General features: G+C 47.5%; 1 long non-coding RNA gene across 1 annotated transcript in view; it reads right to left on the bottom strand.

Annotated features, from left to right (window-relative positions):
- The window catches only part of LOC146801619 (uncharacterized), a 56213-nt gene that overhangs the window by 28395 nt on the left and 13003 nt on the right, over nt 1-14815 (bottom strand). The gene's annotated exons all lie outside the window — the stretch shown is intronic.

Raw genomic sequence — 14815 nt, 5'->3', positions numbered from 1 at the left:
GCCAGGACCCCCCCCCCCAGGCTCCACCCCCCCGGACTACCACTGAGGCAGCGCAGAACAAGACTGCGGACCTTCCGAAAACGGCATGGGCCCTCAGCCACACAAGAGCAGAACATGGGGAGAGGTGGGAACCAAGTAAGTGTGAAGGAGGGAACTCACCAATGAAGAAGAATGCACAATGGGAAGTGTGGCGGTGATGTGCTGAACAGACCCTAGAATGCAGAGCCCAGACATGGCCATGTGGACATATACTGCTGGCGTATGTGGTGTTGTAGACAGTGGACGCAACCATGTCACCTCAGGCAGTGGGGAAGACCTCGTTCATGAAGCTGTGATGTCCCGCCCTATAAGCGCAAGCGGAGTGGGCTGGGCCGGCGTACGCCAGTCCAGCGTATGAGTGTGGATATAAAGGCCGGGGCTCTGGGTGTGGTTCCCTCCCGGGATGGGCAACGCGTCTGCCAGGGCGGCGCACCTCACCCTGCCACAAGTCCACCGCCGTGACCTCCAGACTCCATGACACAGGCCCCTAGCGCAGCCAGCAGCACAACAACACGGAGATATGTGTGTGCCGTATACTGCATTCGTCCTACACTGCGGTCAGCAGGTCCCACAATTCAAACCGGGCCACATTTCTGTTAATGGAGGAAACAACTAGTCAATAGACATTGCCCCCAGTGAGGCCCGCCCGGACGACGCATCATCGTTGGCTATGCACCTGCTGAGCGCTCCAGGTGCCACTGACCCTGTGCAACACAAGTCAATTCCACGCGGCCGTGGGCCCTTGCTGACCGCTGTCTCCAGCCTACACTAAGGGGCAGATTTATAATAAGTGGCGCATCCCTGCATATTAGCAGGGATGCGCCAGTTATCATGCGCCACAGCTCCGCCACCATGGATGCGTCGCATTTACAAGGCAGCGCAACATGGGGCAAAAACGGCACAGATGCGTGACGCATCTGTGCCTTAAAAGTGGCGCAGTGCTTGAGTTGCGTCGCAAGCGCGACGCAGCTCCAGCAATGCTTTGGGGGGACCTATCTTCACAATGCTGCGTCAATCCTTACGCCTGCTTCAAGCAGGCGCAGGGTTTTGACGCAGCATGGGCTCAAAAGTGACTGAGCGAAATCTTGTAGATTTCACTCAGCCACTTTTAGGGGGCGTTCCTGCGACGGAACGCCCCCCCTCCCCTGCACAGGTACGCCTACTGATGGCGCAGGGCTTTACAACGTGACGCATCTCCCAGATGCGTCACGTTGTAAATACCCCGCAGCATGGCGCAGGATTTGCGCCGCCGCTGCATCACAAAAGTGACGCAACGGCGGCGTAAATGAGGTGCAAGGGCCTCATAAATCTGCCCCTAAGTTCAGCAGGTCCCCCAAGTCAATCTCAGTCTTGATTCATTTATGGCAGAGTGTGTGAGGCAACAGACATTGCACCCAGTGCCGCCCACACGGACGAAGCCTGAGCGCGCCTGGTGCCACTGACCCCGTGCTACACAAGCCGACGCCACGTGGCAATTCTGAGCCAGAATTCAGTAGCCAAAAATACAGGCCGACGACCTGCAATACGGGCCCAACAGCCAGACCCACCTTTTACAAGCTCTATCCTACCCCACTATTCCAACCATATGGCATTGCTTGTTGTTTGGTCAGACACATGTCGTCCCTCTGCTCTATCCCAGTTAAAGCCCACATGGTTCCCTTCCCCAGAGTCTGTCCGAGGCGACACGAGCATAAGATTACAAATATCGCACCCCATGCCGATTACATGGCTGTCACATCGTCACCTGGCCTCCGTCTCACCAAATCACCTACACACGTCATTAGCTTATGATTATGACACATGCCACCCACCAACATAGTCACCTGGAATGTTAGGGGGCTACACACGCCAGCCCGTAGATACAAAATATATGCATATCTCAAGAGACACGCAACCCTTGTGGCGCTGCTGCAAGAGACACACATAGCGCAGCCAGAGATCCGTAAGTTGCAGCGGAGATGGAAAGGTCAGATACTAGCCACAGGCTACTCCTCCTATGCCAGGGGGACCTTAATTTGGACTAGACCAGAGACTGTTCACACCCGAGGAGACTGAAGTAGATCGGTATGTCTGATTCGTATTGACAAAAGGGAAGCCGATAGTGATGGGTTCCATATATGCCCCAAGCACAGATCAGAATGCTTTTTGGCGCACACTGACAGAGCTGCTGGCACGTTGGTGCGATATTTCCTGGCTGCTAGAAGGTGACTTTAACGAGAGGCTCGACACCAGCCTTGACAGATTCTTCCCTCCACTGACACAGATGGCTGCAACATCCAGTGCCCGAAGCTTGAGGGAGTGGCTACGTCATTGGGACCTAACAGATGCATGGATGTCCCTCAACCCGCAAGCGTGCCTATATTCCCACTGTTCCCACCCGCATAAATTACATGTTCGCATTGACCGATTTGTAGTAAACTTGCTAATATTGGCGCAATGCTACAGCGCAAACTACCTAGGCAGAACCCACTCTGACCACAATCCCCACATACAACAAATACAGGGGGATGATGCGGAGCGCACCACTTGCCTGTGGAGATTGCAGCCCCTGGCACTGGAGGATCCCTCATACAAAGACAGTTATTTATTGATTGACCAAAGGTATGTGAGATTTCTGTTTCATTAATTGGGGTGAGAAGGAACAGAGTTATTTCACTGAGTTTTTGTTCAACTCAGCGGAATTCTGCGTAGGGGTACTCCGCCAACTTCGCCCACCCTTACTGGTAGAGTAAGCCGTCCTTCTATACATTTGAAATGAGGAACAGTTGACCACAAGATCTAATTTTGGGAGGTGCTTGACCGCAGAACATAAGAAAAGTTTGAACTTTTTATCAAAAACACTTTGCGTCACCTCTCGGAAGCTTTAATGTGGAAGCTCCTTCTAAGGCTATTGTTTATTTTAAGCCCTGTCACTATTTTAGTTGCCAAAGCGGAAAGTCGCAGTTGGCCCCCACTTCTACAGTGTGGACAATGTTAGCACAACCCTGTCTATGGGCTGGCAGGGACAATTATGACTCTCATGCTTCAGGTGTGGACAGAATGGGCCTGGGGCACTATATGGCAAAACAGGGCCCGACTTCAAATCACTAAAGAGATCTTTAGGAGGGGAGTCCACATAAACTGTTTTTGGCTGTTAAACTGGTACTAATGTTGTGAAAATTTTGCCCAGACAGTATTATCACGTGTAAAAATAACAAAATATTAAACAAATGCTCCAAACGTGCCGCTTAATTTGGCTTTTCTTGCAATATCATTTGGTCAAACCTGCCATATAATTTAGTGCTCCCCTGCCACATAGCTCCAGTGGCTCTGCAAATCATATAGAGACCATTAATCATACAAGCATGTAAATAAGTGCAGAGGAAATATTACATCGGATGTTGGCTACAAGAGTAGGAGTCACATGTCATCCATACTGCTGGCCATTATATGTTAAGAGTGTTTGGCCTGGCGAAACAAAGGGTCAGATTTGCTGAGTTTTCACACTGCGCAGTAACCAAAGTTGCTGCGTCGCATGAAATGGAGACAGTACAGCAGCACCATATCCTCTGAGATCTAGCTTTCCTGCTCTATCCCAAGCAGTGACACACATTACCTGCCTTGCACCAGTGCGCACTCTTTTCACTATAGCGCGGTGTGTGCATGTCAAGCAAAGGATTTGTACTGGAAGGGTGCCCCATACAGTTCAAATTACTATGCTTTGACAAAGTAAAATTATTTTCCCACCAGACATTACCATCAAAATCCATGGGTGGTTGCATGGGCACCCCCATGTATGTCCCCTTGATGCATAGTAACGTTTAGCGCTATTTTACTTTATGGCTACTTTCCAATGCAAATCAGGATTTACGTTGGAAAGCAAAACCCAATACAATTCCTTGTGCTGGGTTTGCGTCACTTTTGTGAAGTAAACATGGTGCGGCGCGTTGGAAAATAAGCCCCCACAAACTCAAGGTTTAAAGCATAACACAGTGTTTGAGGTTGTCTACACTAATAAGAATTTATTATCACCCAAATAAGCCCTTGTTAGCAAACTTATCGTAATAAACGGATGATGGGAAAAACACTATAAGGTTCATAGGGGCAGATTTATGTTAACTGGCGCATCCCTGCATATCAGCAGGGATGCGCCAATTATTATGCGCCACAGCTACGCCACCATGGATGCGCCGCATTTATAATGCAGCGCACCATGGGGCAAAAACAGCACAGATGCGTGATGCATCTGTGCCGTAAAAGTGGCGCATTGCTGGAGTTGCGTCGCAAGCGCGATGCAGCTCCAGCAGTGCTCTGGGGGGCCCTATCTGTACAATGCTGCGTCAATCCTTACGCCTGCTTCAAGCAGGCGCAGGGTTTTGACGCAGCATGGGCCTAAAAGTGACTGAGTGAAATCTTGTAGATTTCACTCAGCCACTTTTAGGAGGCGTTCCTGCGCCGGAACGCCCCCACCTGCCCTGGACCGCCTACATGTGGCGCAGGGCTTTACAACGTGACGCATCTCCCAGATGCGTCACGTTGTAAATACCCCGCACCATGGCGCAGGATTTGCGCCGCTGCTGCATCACAAAAGTGACGCAACGGTGGCGCAAAAGTGGCGCAAGTGCAACATAAATCTGCCCCTAAATCTGTACCTTGCAGTGCATTTGTGTTGTGAAGGAGGCTGTCATTGTAGTCTTTTACCATGTCCATGACAGCTGTCAAATAGTCCTACTTTTAATGCAATGGTTGCTGCAAACTTTAGGCCTCTCCCGGTTTTTTAGGTCTCGGCTGCGAAAGGCTGCGCTTGCGCAGTCTCGCTCCGAGATTTAATGAGTTGGAGTGACTTTGAGAAGAGGGGCTTGCACCCGCCCCTCTTCTATCCTGTTCTCCATTGGCTGGCCTCTTAAATGCTGGCCAGCCACTGGAGAAGAGGTCCAGTCACTCCGTTGAAGCCCCGTCTTTTTCGGATCGGGGGGCGTGTTTTTTGCGAGAAGTCTCAGGGAGGAGACAACAGCAAAACACGCCCCCAAATCCGAAAATGAGGCTCCCTTTCTCCGAGGCATTTTTGCTCTGCCTCGGAGAAAGGCGGTGGTGTCTTCTGGTGCCCTCGGCTTGTTTTGCTTTTCGCTCGTGCCTTCATATGCAGGAAGAGTTAACTTGTTATAAGTAAGCAATGTAATCAGTAGGCATTATACTGGCTTTAAAATGTTAATTGTATTTATTTGCCTCTTCTGAAATTCTTTGCTGAAGAGCGCTTTCATTCTATGCGCTTGGTTTAAATACAATTGTCGTCCTTCTTCTATTTCTGTCAAATGACTCGTTTTGGGGCTTTAAAATTCTGGTCGCCCTATAATCAGGGCCCTAGTGTTGATTCCGCCTCACGCCTCTTTCTTTCACCACCTCTACAATTTCCCTCTCTTACTCTTTTATCTTTATACAAGTAATTGCTATGGCGTGGAACTAACTCTCTGATGAAGTGTCGATAACCCCTGCACCCTTACACCAGACCCCCCGAACACCTTCAGTGAAACACAGTGACAGGCTGTCCGCCCTGTGGGCTCCCGTTCAGAGCTCTGGACAAGACGCGAGCACACCTCTGCCTCGGAAGGCTCTCTCTCACCCAGCAGTTCCTGACCTCCCATCTACATACCTGTCCCCTCCCCGCGCCCTGTAGTGACGGGAGCGCGAGGTGTCCTGTGTCAATCAGTGAACGGCGGAGCTGGGGAGAGGCTGGGGCTGGAGGGGTTGGAGAGGAGCAGCCAGGCTGCCGTTTCTTCTGCACCCAGGAGCCCGTCAGCGCCCACATGCGAACACCGCTTTGCTCTTAGCGCTCCTGTGAGAAATAACACCACCCAGCATGGCGCTACACGGCCTAAAACTGCTGGGATTCTTGGTAAGTGGTGACTTTTTATAAAGTTATTTCAAACGATTGCCTTGTAGACTCTCTGGTTCAAGATGGCATTTAAAACAAATACTAACCGCGATAAATTACTTATTAACTTCTGCTATAAAATAGTTGATTTCGCACAAAAAGTTGCAAAATACGTTTTCATTCCTGTTACTTACAGCGCGACTGTGAGGCGCTATATAAACAAGACGTGTTTGTTAGTCCGAACTACAAAACGATTTTACGCTGACGAAAATATGAGCTATTTTGTGTGTACTGTTAATCAGTGTCTGTTTGTGTTCAGCAGTTGTGTGTACACATCACTTGCATTAGATTGCACCGTGCGTTGCTTAAATCCTCGGATATCCCGGGGATCATGTTCACAATTTAAATATTACTCAATCCCTTTGTAGTGGATTATTAGCTCTTGGGAAGCTTCTGCCCAGTATTTACACTGTTTTCCCCTGAATGACAATAAGATTCATTCTTCAAAAGACATTGTTTTAAATCTAAAGGCACAAAAGAAAAGAGAAGCGAGCCTACGGCGGCAGGTCGCAATAGGTGCGCAATTATTTCGTAATTACGGTACGCTCGTCCCCTGGAGCTTCGGTGGATGCTTCAAGGTGAAGCTCGTATTCTGCTAGAACACACACAACCCCTTCCATGCCTTCATTGTGAGGCGCTGCCCGGGACTTCCGCTGATGACATCTCCCTCTCAAAAGAGACCCGGCCTTCTCTCTCTCAGGCGTGAGAACAAAATAGACGATTTTATTGAGCACGTGAACACACAGGACACTCGCCGGACAGAGGTGTTTGACGACTGGTTTCTGGCCCTTAAATACGGTTATTGGGTACTTTCAGCCTGCCTCGGAAATATACAGTCCAAGCGACACATTATAGTTTGTCTGAGATATCCTTTCTTTCTAATAGCGACTTTGACAGGCACCGGCTCTCATCTCTCAAAGTTGAACAACAATCACAGACACATTGAATCTTACCTTTTCTCAGATCTCGTTAGGATTAAGGCAAATAAATCCAGGGAACAGGAAGTCAACCTGTATACACCCACATTTTCTGATTCTGCTTGGATTTTAGGGAAAAATACAGAGAAACTTGGCTGTTTGCAGATGTGCTGTGCAGTGAGTGGAAGATTTCAGACAGGCTTACGTTCCTAGTGCACTCTACTGTGGGTGAATTTTCTCTCACTTTTGACTCTCCGCATCATTAAAGATATTTGTGTTGACAACATGGGGTGAACGAAAAGTCCTCAAAACAAAATGTTTAAAGAGCGAAGTGCACTGCAGATAGTTGATAAGATGGACTGGAGCACGTATAGTAGGTGTTAGAGTATAGGGTTTCTAAAAATACTACTGCGTATATGTTATGTTAAGGGCTCTATGTTACATATTTTACATCTGGTTATGTTTATCATGGTTGGCTATCTTATGTTATAATATATTAAGATTATTGTGTTTGGCTACGGTACATTATGTTATGGAATGCATTCTTAGGTATGTATTGTGTGCTATTATAGTTATGCCAGCATACTGCACTGCATTAAACGGCATCCTGTTGTATGTTATGCTGTGTTATCATATCATGTTGTGGTATTTTTTTCAAATTATTAATGTTACATATGCTATTGGTCTTATCTTAAGGTATGCAGTAGTAGGCTATGTTATGGCCTGTTTATAACATGCTATAGCATGTTAAGTCATAGTATGTTTTGGTCGTTATGTGTATTAAGGGAGGTTATATTTTATCGTGGTATGTACATTACATGCTAACGTACTGCATTGCACTGACATGCATCCTATGTTGTGTTATGTTCCACAGTGGGTTATTTCCAGTTCCCCTCTCTCACTCGAGAGGAGATGAGCTCAGTCCCAGAGATAATCATGGAATCAATTGTTTTCTATACACGTTTTTGAAACAACGCGTGCCAATCAATCCAATAATCAACAGATTAACTACACACATTTACACAACCTTAACATTACGGATTCCTTTCCGATAAAAAGTAAACCCATGTGTTCTACACGAATTGTATTCATATATTTTATATGTAGCTGTTCAATGTCTAGGGTAATGTTTGCACTTTAAATGACTGTTTAGCGAATTGATTGCACATGGGAGCTGCCAAACCGGGAATACATTGTGTAAAGATTTGTATAAATGTCGCAATTTTCAAGAGGAGATCTCTTAAGCCTCCCGAAAATTGCACTTTAGATGCCGCGTAGGAAAGGCACAGAAGGTGGCCCTGCCCTGGAAGCAAGCGACTGTAGCTAGTGGCTGGCCATGCTGATATCCGTGTTTCTTTAAAACCGCCCTCTTAAAGGCAGTGTCCTAAACGAGGACTAATATACGAGTCATACAGTTCTATCGTTTTCCGAGGTACCATCACATACTCGTTGGCAGGGCTTTAAGTGAGATGAAAAAACGGGGGGCGAGGGGGTCTCTCAAGGGGGCGTGGTCAGTGTAATTAAGGGGGTGGCTTAAAAATACGTAAGCTGAAAATCTGTGTGTAGCACAGTGTACCGCCCGACTTTTATTTTGCTGTTCCTCTCATTGCGTCCAGATATATCATACAAGCCACATCATACCTACAACAAGTCAGGACTATTGGCTTTGTCAATAGTTGTTAGTTGCATAAGATAAATAAGCATCAACTATGGCTTGTGTATAGTTTTGAAAACGCTTCCACTTACAGCCCAGGTGACACCACGAAAATGTTGCTGCTCCTGAGATTCAAAAACAGAAGGGAAATCCAGAGAGAAAAGGACTCTCTTGAAATGATTTCCCTTCCCCTACAACCCTCACCACGTGCACATCGATGTGCCTGCTGTCACTGCAGTCCGGAAAAAAAACGGACCGCCTATGCCAAGGCACAAAACAGAGCCCGATGGAGACCCATTCGAGGCCCCCTTAAAACAAGCATTTACAATGCAACGGTCTCGGCATTGTTAAAGTTAGAGCTATTGGTATTGCTCATGACATTATTTTTGTTTGTTTTTGTTTTTAACAATGCCGTTTATTTAAATGTTTTGAAAACATAAACAAAAATAATGCCATAAGCAATGCCAATAGCTCTAACTTTACCAATGCCGAGACCATTGCATTGTAAATGCTTGTTGTTTTGAGAATCTGGTCCCCCTTGGGTCACAAGTAATTTTTTTAATTTCGCCCGGCCTTCCCATTGGCCTGTGGGATTTGTGCCTTTCAAGCCCGATTGTCGCAGTTGCCTCTTCACCTCCTCTCTCCCTCCTTGGGGCTGGGGTGTCATTTCCTGTCCATTGTCCCTCACCGGAATCACATTCCTGGGCCTTGGCGCAGTTTAACCTGCAAGCCCCTTAAGCCCCCTTCCGGTGCGGGCCTCTCTCCTAAACCTCAGACGTGGCCACTCCCATTTTGAATGAAACACTACACCTGTTACAAATGTGTTTGGAGATTTTTGGCAACTGCTACATTAATCACAAGTTTCATCAACAGGTACCCCACAGCAACTTTAATTAGGGTCATAAATCATCCCGAATGTACACCTGTTATAGAACAATAATTGTCAGTTATCACTGGCCTCATAAATCAAGTCACGCCCTTACACTAGCGTGTCAGCACACATTGTGCCATAAATCAAACAGACCGAAAAAATGCTGGCTTGTCATCAAAACATAAATCATACCATAAATCAAACATACAGGAATACAGCTGTCTCATAAAGCCACACATCTCGTTATAAATCATCTTGACATTTATTGATGTCAGCTGGAGTCTTTGAGCTGGTGTTTACTTTCTGTGCAGGGGGTGAATCCACAAGTCTTTTAGGCTTAACTTGCTACCTTCACCTGCTCGGTGTGGTCCGGCGGGCCTGGGGTGTGAGTGCTGTGGTCTGTGTCCTCTCTCATCTCTGACTGCCTTACCCTGCTGTGAGGCATCCCAAGGTAAGTAGCCTGGTATGCTACCCTGCCGTGGTCGGGTGTGGCCTTTCAAACCTCCTTAAGCTCCATTCATGTATCTCCTTTACCACACTGCTCGTGGGCTACATCCTCAGGCAGCTCTCCCATTCGGTTGTTCATTCACCAGCGGCACCCAGCCAGCACCATGGTTTCCCATAGGTTGGCGCAGAATACCTCTGTTCCTGACTTCAAAAATTGCACCCCATAGTTGCTGAAGTAATCCGGGCGCCTCAGGTTGATCACGCTGTGCCTAATGGCTTCCCTACTGTTTGGCCTGCAGTATTTGGTTACCGCCTTGCTGAGTTTCTTTCTGGATTTTTCCCGAGCCCTGGTGGACCAGGCCCCCCTCCATATTTGTCTGGGCACAATTTTCAACCATATTAACCTGGCAGCCTTGGTTAGGTTGTGCCTGATGTGACCCAGCAGAACCTTTATCCCCAGCTGCGCGAGGTTGTTCCACCCTAGGTGCACGATAAGCAGGTCTGGTTCAGCTCTGTGCTTTTCCTGCAAGGTCTCCAATGTAGCCAGCAGCTGCTCCCAGCGCATTCCGGACACCCCCGTCCATCTTATATCTGTTTTGTTGGGCCTTGGGACACCGCCTCCACCCCCCCCATGCACCAGTCTTGGGTCTCCTGAATAAACGAGTGTCCCTCAAACCACACAGATGTCAATCTGTCTCCTGCCAAGACAAACTGTTTCAGCTTGCTCTATAGTGGGTGTGGTGCGGTCGTGGGGGGGTGGGTTGGTAGGAAGGATGGGTCGTGGGTTGTTGCTGTAAAGCTCCGCGTCTTGTGGGATCCTCACCTATCTTTTATAGGCTGAGGAGAGTCACCTACCTGACCCCTTGATGCCTTCAATTGTTACCCCCATCCATACCTCTGTTGTCGCTGCACCAATGTGAAAGGAATGTGTGCTGAACTCTGCCGCTGGTGAGTGCCATCTTCAGCACCGCCTGAAACTGAAATTTGCTCAGGCACACCCCATCGCCGTGCCTGTAAAGGGGGCCCTCTCCACTAGGCAGATCACCCAGTATTCCACATGCAGTGAACTGGGCACAGATGTTTGTCTGACAGGCACTGTAGTTTGATCAGTGCCTTCTCCGCCTGATAGTCAGTCTTGGATCTCCTCAGTGTTACCTCGACCTAACCTGCACCCAGCCGTGCCTGGAGGCCGGCCCCCACTGCCTCCCGTTTGGATGGTGCCACCAGCTCGCTCACACTAATGCCTCACAGTAACACTTTGCTTGTGCCAGGATCACTGATGATTTCCGAATCACTGTTATTTTCTCCTTAAAAGTCTTGTCTGAACTTCTCAGAGAAAGAGTTACTACAAGTTACTTTGTCTGTGCCTTTTTCCACTGCCACTTGAGTGCCCCATAGCTTGATTACGCTCCACAGGCCTGTCTCGAAGAGGAGTCAAACTTGCTGCCAGGATGGTGCTCTTGAAGCATCAGCATATCTACAACTTGAACTGTTGAGGTTCAAGCTCTTCTTTTTATCAGAATGTGTTCCTTTTTCCTTCGTCGTCTTGCCAGGGTTTCTTTGTCATCTGGAGGAAGTACCCTTCTCTATTCCCGTGTTAGTGCTGCGCCAGCGCTGCTACAGGTATTTCGAGACTCTTGTGCCTTTTAGGTGCAGTCACAAAGGGGAACCCACGGACACTATGGGAGCAGGCTGAGGAGCATTTGGCTTTTTGTGGAGTCACTGGGAACAGTCTGGGAGACAGGCTGTCGCTGGAGCATAGATTTGAGGAAATCAGGGAATCTCAGTGCTGGATTCAACCCTATGGAGGCCCCTAGGCAGTCGAAAGTCTTTAAGTGGCTTAACGCTGCCTTGTGAATAAGGCGAAGCCCCTATCGCCACAGGAACATTGTAATAAGTGACGTTCCTGTGGCGATAGGGGCTTGTAAATATGCCCCTGTGTGTTCCCACTCAGCTTGACTGACCCTCTCCTGTAGCCTTTCTACCACTGCTGGTACTTTTTCTGGAAGAGGAGCGGTTTCTTCATGGGGACACATATCTCTACGGGTGTGGGACGCGTAAACCTAGTTAGGAACACCACCGCACTTAACAGCTGTTGTTGTCAATAATATCACTTGGAACGGACCACGCCAACAGGGCCCAAGACAGTTCCTTCTCAAATGTTTCTTAATGAGCACCCAGTCACCATGGCTCAAGTCGTGGCAGAGATCTTGATGTGGCGGTGCTGTGGCCGCTTCAACCTGGTGAGACACAGAACGAACCACGTCAGCCAATGCTTTATAGTAGTTGAGCACCAAATCCTCCAACATGTTCACAAGCATGTTGGCAGGCGCAGCAGGCAATCACATCGCTCGTCCCATGAGAATCTCGTGGGGCGACAAGCCAGTTCTTCTATCGGGAACACTGCATAGGATCAACAACACAAGATGCAAAGCACCAGGCCATTCAGAAATGTCAAAGCACACACTTTAGCCAACCTCGATCTCAAAGTGTCATTTATCTGTTCAACGATTCCTAAAGTCTCTGGCCGATAACTGCAATGTAATCTCTGTTCCACTTGCAAAGCTGCGCACACCATTTATAGAACTTCATTATTAAAAAGAGTTCCTCGGTGTGACTCTAACGTAATTGGAAATCTGAACCTCAGGATAACCTTCCTCAGCAACAGCTTAGCTGCTGTGAGACTATCACATCTCCTTGTCAGATAGGTTTCCACCCAACGCGAAAATATGCACACCAGCACCAGAATGTATCTCAGTCCATTGCACTCAGACATCTCGACAAAATCCAACTACATCCTGTTAAAAGGTCCTCCTGATCTCCCTATGTGACTCAGCGTAACAGCAGCTCTCTTTCCCACATTCATCTGCTGGCCTGTTAATCATCTATGACCAAATGCCTCAGCAATTACTCAAAATTTTAGATTAAACAAAGGTTGCCTAAACAGTCTCACCATTGCATCCCTACCTACATTTGTAGATCCATGGATCTGTCTTGCCATCGGGTGTAACAAGGAACTGTGCAATACTGGTCTTCCATCACTCGAAACCCAAATGTCATAATCCCTTTTCACACATCCTGCTCTAATCCCACCAATTTGTTGATCCTCAGAGACATCTTCTTGCAATCATTTCACGTCCTCCCATGTGTCAGCAACTATCATCAACAAGTTGAAATTGGTTTCATCTGGGGCTTCATTTGAGAAATCTCCACTGAAAGTACAGGAAGTTAGTGCACAGTAAAGTGCAACTTCATCTGCATACCTATTCCCTACGGTGACAAAATCATTCCCCTTACAATGAGCGGAACATTTCCCAACTGCAACTTCTTGTGGCAATTGCAATGCTTCTAACAGTTTTCTCATAACCTCCCCATTCCTGATAGGAGACCCCGATGAAGTCATGAAACCTCTCTAAGACCATAACTGCCTGAAATTGTGAACAACACCGAAACCTTACTGGCTATCGGTGAATATTGTCACTCTCAGCTGGTCTGAAACACAGAATGCTAGTGTTGGAGCAAACAACTCAGCCATTGGTTTAGAGAATACTCCTTGGAGACAAGCAGCTTCCGCCAATCCTGAAACTGTCCAGACAGCAAAGGTTGATCTAAATTTCCTTCATTGTCTCCTAAGCATGAGCCGTCCACAATCAGGATTTGGTCAGATTCAGGTACTGGCTCATCGACAATGTCAGGACGGAGTTTGCTGTATAGTTCAGTGACATTGAGAGTCATGTTCTTCATTGTCATTCCCCTCACAATCAGGAAAGGATAAAAGGGTAGCAGGATTGCGTACGGAACAACATTTCAGAGACACGTTGTCGGGTGCCAAGATCACTTGTTCATATTTTGTAAGCCTGTTGTTTGTTAAATGTTGTGTATGATTGCTTGTCAACAGTATCTCTACAGAGTAAGGCACGTAAGCAGTTAAAGGATGACCCATCACAATGCTTTCTCAACTCTCTTTGCTGACACCTGTTGCAGCAACGTATTTGAGACATCCGGGCAGCGCTGATGCTACTGAATCTGAAGTAGCACAAAAAGTATGCGACTGGTCTACCGGCACCTCCAGGATGTGAGATAACACTGTGATTGCATAACGTTCTCGTTCATGACAAAAGAGTGAAAACGCTCTGCTGTAATCCGGCATTCCTAGTGCCTAAGTGTGACCCCTGCTCACTCTTAACTCCAGGAAGGCAACCAAGCAATCATTGCCCCAGGGCACCGGAGCAGACATATCCTCGGGTGTCAACCTCTGCAGAGGTTTGGCCATTAAGGAAATGTTAGGTATCCACTGGTGACAGTAGCTCACCATTCCCAGAAACATTGTGGCTTCTTTCTGTGTGCGAGGCAGATTCATTTGCATTATGGCAGACTCCTTTCTTATACCTTTCTCAATTCACTGTCCCAAATATAGGACTACTGTCATGCCGCATTGTAATTTGCTCGGGACACTTTATGTCCATTCTCAGCCAACTGAATAAACAGGGCAATGGTATCTGTTTTGCAAGCATCTCGAGTACTCGATGCAACCAAAAGGTCGTCGATATACTGGACCAGGACCGAATTGCAGGTCCTGGTCCGTGTACCCTTGTGGGACAGAACACCATATTAAAACACGATTTCCCAGCCGGAAGGCAAATAAAAATTGTCTCTTCTTATGGAGGGGAATCGAAAAGAATGCCTGACAAGGGTCAATGACAGTGACCCATTCAGCCTGACATGGAATCTGAAACAGTATTACTGTTAACTTCAGTACCACGGGACACCAAGGAACCACTACATTAATAATTTTGTGAAGATCCTGCACAATGCCGTACATACCTCTAGGCTTCTGTAAGCTCATAATGGGAGAGTTACATGGATTCCCAGGATCTCTTTCAAACTGGCTTGCTCAATCATAGACTCAATCACAGGTGTTCTTGGTTATTCAGCATTGGGCTTAATTTGTATACGGACTGCCTCTACTCCTTTAA

This window comes from Triturus cristatus, chromosome 8 (genome assembly GCF_964204655.1).
Source record: "Triturus cristatus chromosome 8, aTriCri1.1, whole genome shotgun sequence".
NCBI classification, from domain to species: Eukaryota; Metazoa; Chordata; class Amphibia; order Caudata; family Salamandridae; genus Triturus; species Triturus cristatus.
The sequence above is the reverse complement of the archived record's forward strand: the minus strand, read 5'-3'. Positions and strand labels throughout refer to the sequence as shown.